A 9958-nucleotide genomic window follows, 5' to 3' on the forward strand; every position below is an offset into this window, starting at 1 on the left:
TCATTCCCCAATTGATAAATGGTCAAAGGATATGAACAGGCAATTTTTGGAAGAAGAAATTAAAGATATGTATAATCATATGAAAAAATGCTCTAAATCACTATTGATTAGAGAGATGCAAATCAAAACAACTCTGAGGTACCACATCACACCTATAAGAACAAGAAAATGATAAATGCTGGAGAGGATGTGGGAGAGTTGGAACACTAATTCATTGTTGGTGGAGCTGGGAGCGCATCCAACCATTCTGGAGAGCAATTTGGAACTATGCCCAAAGGGCTACAAAAATGTGCATACCCTTTGACCCAGCAATATCACTTCTGGGACTGTATCCCCAAGAGATCATAAAAATGGGAAAGGGTCCCACATGTACAAAAATATTTATAGCAGCACTTTTTGTAGTTGCCAAAAACTGGAAGTCAAGGGGATGTCCATCAATTGGGGAATGGCTGAATAAATTATGGTATATGAATGTAATGGAGTACTACTGTGCCATAAGAAATAATGAACAAGAAGACTTCAGAGAGGCCTGGAAGGACTTATATGACCTGATGCTGAGTGAAAGGAGCAGGACCAGGAGAACTTTGAGCACAGCAACGACCACAGTGTGCGAGAGTTTTTTCTGGTAGACTTGGAATTTGGTAATAACGCAAGAACTTCTTAAAAAAAAAAAATCCCAATGGTGGTTCTCTAAGGCAAAATGCCTTCCACACTCAGAGAAAGAAATATGGAAGTCATTCGCAAAATGTAGCAGATCATGTTTGTGTATGTGTATGTGTTTGTGTATCATGTTTTGATTTGTTATATGATTTCTTTCATTTATTTTAGTCTGACTACATAGCATGACTATAGTGAAAATATACTCAATGGGAAAGTATATGTAGAACCTATACAGAATTGTATGCAGTCGTGGGGAGGGAGGGGGGTAGTGGGGGGTAGGTGTGGGGGGGATAAAATCTCAATTGTATGGCAGTGATTGTTAAACATTAAAAAATAAAAATAATAAATAGATAAATAAAAGAGTTTAATATTTGACTCCCAATGGAGGCTCCATTTTCATGTTCCCTTCTTATACTAAAAGAACTTCAACATTCACATTGATATTACCTCAAAAACTCTGTTTTCCCAGTTCTTCATTTTCCTCAAATCTCATGACCTATTCCTTTACTCTTCACTCCATCTCAACCACATACAGAGAAAATCACACCCTTCATCCCATCATTACTCCCTAGTCTGGTACTTTCATGATAACGAATTCTGAAATTCACTTATCTGGCCTATAACCTCCTAGCATTCCATCCCTCCCCATGATTCACTCTTCCAAGACTTATTTTTCATGTTTACCTTGATCTCTGATCCCTCTGCCACCCTGAGCCCCACTCAGGCCTCTTCCTTAATATAGCTTCACTTTTCTCCCTTCCCAATCTTTACCCTATGGGAGAAAAAATGGAAGGAGACAAACATTTATATAGTATCTACCACACACTTTGCTAAGTGTACTTTAAACATAAATTACACACACACACATACATGCACATACATATATATACACATATATATGTAGATAGACAGATAGATAGATATTCTGAGATTCACAACACCACTGGGAGGTAAGTGCTATTATTAACACCATTTTAGAATTGAGGAAACTGAGACAAATGTGGCTTAAAAGATTTGCTCAGGATCACACAGCTGGTAAGTGTCTCGTGCTAGACTGGAACTCAGGTCTTCTAATGCTCTATCCACTCCATCAGTAGCTGCGTCTTACTATAGTTAGCCCAATAGCTAAGTGGTTCCGTATTACACTGTCCTCTACTCTTGAGTGTCATGCACTTTTGCCCTCTCCCTACTCATGACCTGATCCTGCTTCAAAGCTGCTGAATAATGGTAGAGAAAGTCATAACGGTGCTGACTGGGTCTGGTACAAATTTATTTTCTCTAAGCTCATCTGGGCTTTTACTGCAGCAAAACAAGCCCTTTGCTCCTCCCTAATTGGTCCTTCATTGCACTTTCCACAGCAGCTGCTTCACAACTGCTTTTCAGTCCTCAGGCCTCCCACACCACCTTTCCTTCACTGTTTCTGCAGAGGACCTTGCCTTGATAGTTTACCATGAATATAGGGGCCATGTCTCAAAGAGGGAATACACACTCAGTTGGGCATAGAAATCTATCTTACCATATAGTAAAGTAAGAAGGAAAAGAGATAAGAAAAGGGGGAGGGAGGGCTAGTAGAAGGAAGGGCAGATGGATGGAGTTAAAAATCAGAAGCAAAACACTTTTGAGAATGGACAGGGTAAAAGGAGACAGTAGGATAAACAGGAAATACAATAGAGGGAAATAACTATTAATCATTAGTATAGAAAAAAATTTACAGTAAGTTTCTATGATAAAAAAGTCATTTCTCAAATAGAAGTTTATAAAAAATTATAAAAATAAAAAGTCATTCCTCAATTGATAAATGGTCAAAGGATATGAATAGGCAGTTTTTAAATAAAGTAATGAAGGCTATATACAATCACATGAAAAAATGCTCTAAATCACTATTGATTGAACAATAAAACAATTCTGAGCTACCACCACACACCTATCAAATTGACTAATATGACAGGAAAGGAAAATGACAAATGTTGGAGGAGATGTGGAAAAATTAAACCACTAATGTACTGTTAGTGAAATTAACCATTCTGGAGAACAATTTAGAATTAAGCTCAAAGAGCTATAAAACCATGCATATCCTTTGACCAAGCACCACTACTGAGTCTGTATCTCAGAGATAAAAAACAAAAAGAAAACAGACCTATATGTACGAAAACATAGCAGCTCTCTTAGCAGTGGCAAAGAATTGGAAATTGAGGGGAATGGCTGAAAAAGAAATTGTATATGATTGTGATGGAATTATATTGTACTATAAGAAATGATGAGGAGGATGCTCTCAGAAAAAGCTGGAAAGAATTACATGAACTGATGCAAAGTGAAATGAACAGAACCAGGAGAATTGTGTACACAGTAATGTTGCAAGATGATCTACTGTGAATGACTTGGTTATTGTCAGCAGTGAAAATAACCAAGACAATCCTGAAGGATTTATTATATTATTATTATGCTTATTATATTTTATATTACATATGTTATATTATATATTATTATATTATAAAAGGTGCTGTCCATGTCCAGAGAAAAGAACTGGTAGAACCTGAATGCAAGTTGAAAATACATTTTCTTTATTTTTCTTGGGGTTTTTTTTTTTGTCGGTGTTTTCTATCATGGCATGACTTAGATAAAAATGTGTTTTGCATAACTGCTCATGTTAACCTATGTCAAATTGCATACCTTCTCAATGTGGTGAGGGAGGGTGGGAGAAAATTTGGAAATCAAAATTTGATAAAAGAATGTTGAAATTGTTTTTGCATGTAACTGGGAAAAAATTAAAAAAGAAAGAGAAAAGAAAGAAAGAAAACAGGGGCCATGTACTATGAATATTTCTGAGTGGTAAGTCAGTGACTCAGTAATGTATCTAAGGGCTAGGTATTGAAACAACCATTCTGTAGTATAATCCTGATTCATCTATTAAATCCGTCTGTTTCATCATCTTTAACTATGTGGTTGATTTTCTGGCAAGATCTCATCTGAGCCTTCCCCTGTTAATCCCCCCAAAAAGAGTCAAAACAAAATAAGTTGCCTCCTCATGACAGGATCATAGAATAAGAACTAGGGGAGACCTTAAGGATCATCAGCTTTGACCCTGTTATTTTATAGATGAAGAAATTGAGGCACAGCGTAGTTAAGTGATTTGCCCAGGGTCATGCAACTTAGAAGTGGCTATGGCAGAATTTGAAGTCAGGTTTTCCTGACTCTGACTCTAGCATTCTCACCACTATTTTGTACTGCCTCTTGGCAGTAGGAAAGAGAAAGAAGACTTGCTTACTTCGTACACAGCTGGGCAAACTGGTGAGACATGGGATGGAAACCTTTAGGGGAAGAAAATTGTTCCCTCCACACCTTACAAGGATACCAGGGCCTTTATATGATCCTTGTTGTGGCCAAAAAAAAAGCACTTTATCCTTGGGTCAGATATCTATTTCTTGAGAGAGGGCATAAACAAACTACCCAGATAGAGCTCTTAAGCCTGGCCAGGAAGAATGTAAATACTGAGAGGAGCCAATGTGTAAATGTCTTATTTAGAGGTCAAAGCCAAGCTACTCATCCAAGGAACTGAGACAATTATCTGTAAAACAGTCATTCAAACTAAAAATCTTAAAGAACATAGCAGACTATGTCATTCTCTTTTCCAAACACTAAATTCCCTCTTCCCTTATTCCATCCCACTCCCCTCAAAAAATCTCATATTCTGTAAAAATTGCCAGTTTGGAGGAAAGGCAAACCACGTTGGAAGGAAAAAAATAGCAGCAGCATTCAAAGCCTTTTGAGTGTTTGGCTGGGATTGTTAAGTTGTTTTTCATTTCATCTTGGTCTCTGCCAACCTGCCAGAAGACAGAAACGTTCATGGTTTCCGCTGGCTCAGCCACAGCTCAATAAAGACCATTCCTCAGTTGTTTTGTATTCCTAAGATTCCTAAAGTTCCTCAATCCTTAAATTAGGAAGTGAAGTTGAAAGATTTAATGATTTTTTTTTTTAAAAACCCACAGATTGTCTTATTTTCTGTCCCTGTGGTCACATGAGTTTCTTGCCTAGCAAGATGTGTCAACTTCTTAGAGCCAGAACAGAGAGAAGCAGTTCTGTGTTGGTGGGTAGGTGGTGGACTCTTTGGAGCAGCGGTAGAACTGTTTGTCTTTTGAAAAGATCCCAGCAGGCACAGAGGCTGTCTCAACTCTTTTTATAAAGGAGGGAAAATTAGACTATTGTGAACATTAGTGCCAGTAACCATGAGCCAAGCAATCTGTGGGCTCTACTCAGATCTCTTAAGGGAGGGCATTCTTCACCCTTTTGTGGTCATGGGCTCCTTTGTCAATCTCATGAAACCCATGGACTCCTATACAGAATGTTTTTTTTTTTTTAATGCACAAAATAAAATACACAAGATTACAGAGGAAACAGTTATACTGAAATACAATTGCCAAAAAAATAAAAAGTTAGTAGGCTTCGGTTTAAGAACCCTTGGCTTAGAAAAAGAGGTAAGGAAAGCCCTGGTCATTTAGCTTTTCTTCTACTTGACTTTGTGTTCACTTCCTGTCCACTCTCCTACAGGACATTTTAAGCTCTTTCTTCCTCATTCTCCTCTTCCTTCTTTCCAGACCTAAGATTTCCTTCACCTTTTCCCCTTTTAATGGGCTGTTCATTTCTCCTTTTGTAAACACCGTAGGAAACTGAACAGGATGAGGGAGCTGGTGAAAATGTGAAGAATGACTCATGGAAAGATTTTTTTTTCCGCTTTATATTTACCCAGCTCTCAGACTAACAGAATATAGGTGCTTTATGTTATGAAGCCAGACATTTCCTCTTTGCTAGTTTTTCCCTTACTATGACCCGAGCTGTCATACTCAGCCCCTGATGATGCATATACTGATTTGGAAACATTTAAATTCTGAACTGTTCCCTATTCTCTCTCCAGAATTCTTTTAGGTTGCCAGTTTCAACTGTTCTTCTCAAGGTTTGCCAGTTCTTTTTTGTTCCTATTAGTCTAGAGCAGAGATCTGTAAACTAAGACCTTCAGACCCAATCCAGCCTGCAGCCTGTTTTTGTACGGCCCTAGAACTAAGAATGGTTTTTACATTTAGAAAAAAGTTTTATCATGAATAAAAATGTAAAAACCATTCTTAGTTTGAGAGCTGTACAAAAACAGGTGGTGGGCAGCGTTTGACCCCTGGCCTAAAGTGGAACCAAGTTGTCCTTACAACAGAACTCACATTATACACAGGGATAAAGTAGATCCTAATCCACATTTAAATATAAATGGTTTTTCGTTCATCTATTATTTTAAGATTGTGTTTATGTTATTGATCCTTTCTGTTAACACAGATCATGGAATTTTAGAATCAGAAGACCTCTGATGTCATTTAGTCTGTTATCTTGATTTTGCTGTTGAGGAAACTTAGACCCAAGTGGGGTGAAGTAATTTGTCTAAGGGTATATAATGGGTTAGTAGCAGAGCAGGGACTAGAAGGTATGTTTTATAACTTCAGTTCCTATGATCTTTCCAGGCAACTGAGAATTGACTAAGTCACTATTTCAGTCAAGTAGCCTCATATCAATGAGATTCCACAAGACAAGCTAAAACATATCATGGAGTGGAAGAATTGCTAAATGAGAAGGGGACATATGTATACAGAGGGAATGATTTGGAGGCAATGATTGATTAATGTTTTCGTGGATCTATATTTCATAGTTGTTGTTAATTCTTCCAGTGGGGCAGATCACAGCTCAAATGGGTGATTCTTGTCCATCAATTTCTATACATCCTTCATAGAATATCTACTCAGTGTGCTTCAAGGCTTCTTCTTGGTCTTTTAGTATTTCATGAAGACCCTTATAGCACTTGAGCAGTCTATCTCTCTCTCATTCTCATTCCATGACAAAGCCATCCCATTTCCATTTCATATTTACCCTTGATTATATCTCATGCCACTTCTTGTGCTCAAGTCATAATGACTAGTAATATGCTACAATCTAATTTTGTCCACCATGAATTTTTCTATTGTTTATTACATGACTTTGTAGAATATGGTATTCAGATTTTGTGTCACCTACAGTTTTGAGTCTTCCAAGATGGTGATACAGTTGTTTAGATTCACAAATGATAAAACAATAAACTTTGATGAAAAGGAATAGTTTGGGATCACTGAACATCCTATACAGTTTCCAAATGAAATTCAGCCCATTCTTTTCCTTCTGTTTGAATCTGAATTCATCATCCATCTGCAGTGCTTATTATATATTCTTTATTTTACTGATGAGCTAATTCAATAGACTACGCATGATACTTCATATCATATTCTACACTTCATATCATATTCTCAGAGATATACATTTTATTACTAGCAATGACTAATAACACAGTCGTGTCACTACGTAAATTTCAGCAAATCTGTTCCACTTTATGGTTATTTGTTGTCTTTTTTGCTATATCTTTTGTGAATGTTCCTAGGATGATCTGGATTATTTGAATCTCACTGGAGGCTTTCTGGAGGCTCACTTTCCCCTCAACCTCTTTAGGCCATTTTGTCAAGCACATAGAGTCCTATTATCTTCCATAAGTCTAATTAAAATGTGAACTTCTTGAGAGCATGGACTATCTTGCTTTTTTTGTTGGTAAACCTAGCATCTAACACAATGTTTGGCACCTAGTAAAACATAATAAATGCTTTTTAATTTGTTCATTCATGGCCAAGTTTTAAAATTCTTAAAGATATCGCTCTCCCCAGTTTTATAGAAACCAGACCTTTCTTAATAAAGGATCATAGATCAAGAGTTGGAAGCCACCATCTAGTACAATCCTCTCATTTTGTAGATGAATGTTAAAGTTTAATTGGAAACAGAGGGTAGAGGTCAAATGCCTAGAATCCACATGATACTAACAGAGAAGAATCTAAAATAAATGGAAGATTCTTAAGATATATTTATTTTCTTTCAAATGTGTAGTAGTAGTTGTTAATGTCTTGTCCTTTCCTTCTAGAGGTTTTACTTGATTTTTTTTCCTTGCTGTAGAATATATTTATTGTCTATCTACTCTTGACTGGATCTTGACCACCCCTCTTCCCATTACTGCTTCTTCAAGAGGTAACTACATGTTCCAATCCATTCCATCCCTTGAGTTTACTACTATCTTCCCAAAAGTCAGTGGTCAGGGAGACCTGAGATGACAAGAGGTCATGAGCAGACAATTTCAGAGTTCTTGTGGTGTATGTGTATCATGTCAAGATCAAGGTTGTGACCATTTTAGTGTATAACTGAAATAGGGTGGAGGAGCAGGTCATGTTAAATGACTAAGTGGAGAAAGGTCAGAATTTTAAGAGTTGAGATTTTAAATCCTAATGTGGAACTTTACACACATCTTTAATAAATTTTACCTTATTAGATTTAGCCCACTATCTTAATCTGTTGATAGTTACTTTAAAGGGGAGGCATCTTTATTGACTATAGTAGCATCAAGACCAAAATGAGAGAAGGGTGCTATAGGATATTCCACATCCAGTAGCAACAGTTTTCGGGGCCCCTCTCTGGTGGAAAAAAAGGATCTGTTGACATCTTTTTTGATTACCAACTCCACAAGTACAGGATAAAGGAGAAGTGTTTGTCTTATTCTTACTACCATAAGTGGTAATGGAGGCAATAGAGAAAGCTTTACCCTGAGCCCCAAAGCAGAGCTATGAAGAGTTGAGGTATTATTCCTGGTTGTCTCATAAGGAAATGAATTTCTCAGCCAAAGGAAATATTCTAGAAAACATCTTTTCTTCAGTATAATATGGAAACTGTAGCAGCAAAGAATAGTCCTAAAACTTTGTTTAAATGATCAAACACAGGTTTTCTTTTCTCTATGAACCATCTTGGTTGAAACTCTGAATTAATTTGTCCATTCATCCTTAAACACTCTAAGTTTGACTTAGTGATTTCAGAACCATGGCAACAAAAGAAAAGAAACCAGAAGCAGAAACCACAAAAACCCAAGCTCTACCTTTTTTCTCATCAACCAATCAGAGCAAGGTTGCTCCTGTAAAATTGAACTATACGTTAAAGTTTAGACTACCTGGGGCACACCAAAGCTGTATCTCCATTAAAATTTAGTCCAATTGGAGATTGGTTAACAAGTTCTTCTGCAGATAAGATCATTAAAATTTGAGGAGCATATGATGAAAATTTCGAGAAAACAATGTCTGGGCACAAACTTGGAATCTCAAATATTACCTGGTCATCATCAGATTTTATCATCTTATCCAACTCAGGATAAAACTCTTAATATATGGGATGTTAACAGTATGAAATATCTAAAAAATCCTGAAGGCTCATTCATTACATCTTTTGCTACAATTTCAAGCCCCAATCAGACATCTTTGTTTTAGGTTCTTTTGATGAAAGTTTAAAGACATGGGATATGAAAACAGAAAGTGCCTCAAGACTTTACCTGTTCATTCTGACCCAGTTTCAGCTGTTCATTTTAATCATGATGGATCCTCAATAATGGCAAGTAATCATGATGGTATCGACTGAATCTGGGAAACAGCATCAGGTTAATGTTTAAAAATATTTATTGATGATAATCTCCACCCCCCCCCAGGTGTTTTGTGAAACTCTTCAAATAGTGAATATATTTGTGCTGCAACTCTGTACAACACTCTTAAGTTATGGGACTATAGTCAAGAGATACTGGCTATAAGAATGAAAAACTGCGTTTTTGTTAATTTTTCTGTCACTTTTGGAAGTAGATTGTATCTGAGTCAGAAGATAATCTGGTTTGCATTTGGAACTTTCAGATGAAACATTATACAGACATTATAAGGCCATACTAATATCAAGATTTCAACTAGTCAAGCCACAGAAAATATGACAACATAACTTACATTAGAACAAGATGAAACAAACTTTGGAAGAGTAACTGATCAGCTTTTGGGATATCATGTTAGAGATTGTATCAAGAAGAAGTAGATCCTGTGAGACAAGAACTAAAACATTTGAGAATGCAGTTTCTCAATTCAAGGGAAAATCCCCGTTTTTCTTCCCTGGAATGGGTAGCCTAATGAGAAGAAACAGTATCTGCTTTATTTTACAAATGAATCCATTTCTTCCTTCCTTCCTTTTCTTCCTCCCTCTTTTTCTTTCTTTCTTCCTTCCTTCTTTCCTCTCTCCCTTCCTTCCTTCCTCCCTTCCTTCTTTCTTCCTTCTTTCCTTCCTTGCTTCCTCCCTTTCTATCTTTTTTCCCCTCTTTCCATTTTTTTTGTTGTTGTTTTTTTTTATTTTTGTTTTTAAGGGGGAAAATCTGCTTCTATTACTAGGAAGTTCCAAAAAA

General features: G+C 36.7%; 1 pseudogene; it reads left to right on the plus strand.

Moving 5' to 3' along the window:
* The first annotated feature begins 8574 nt into the window (after positions 1 to 8574).
* LOC140519517 (uncharacterized) lies at positions 8575 to 9507 on the plus strand (annotated as a pseudogene).
* Positions 9508 to 9958: the final 451 nt, after the last annotated feature.

Source organism: Notamacropus eugenii, chromosome 1 (assembly GCF_028372415.1).
Source record: "Notamacropus eugenii isolate mMacEug1 chromosome 1, mMacEug1.pri_v2, whole genome shotgun sequence".
Taxonomy (NCBI): Eukaryota; Metazoa; Chordata; class Mammalia; order Diprotodontia; family Macropodidae; genus Notamacropus; species Notamacropus eugenii.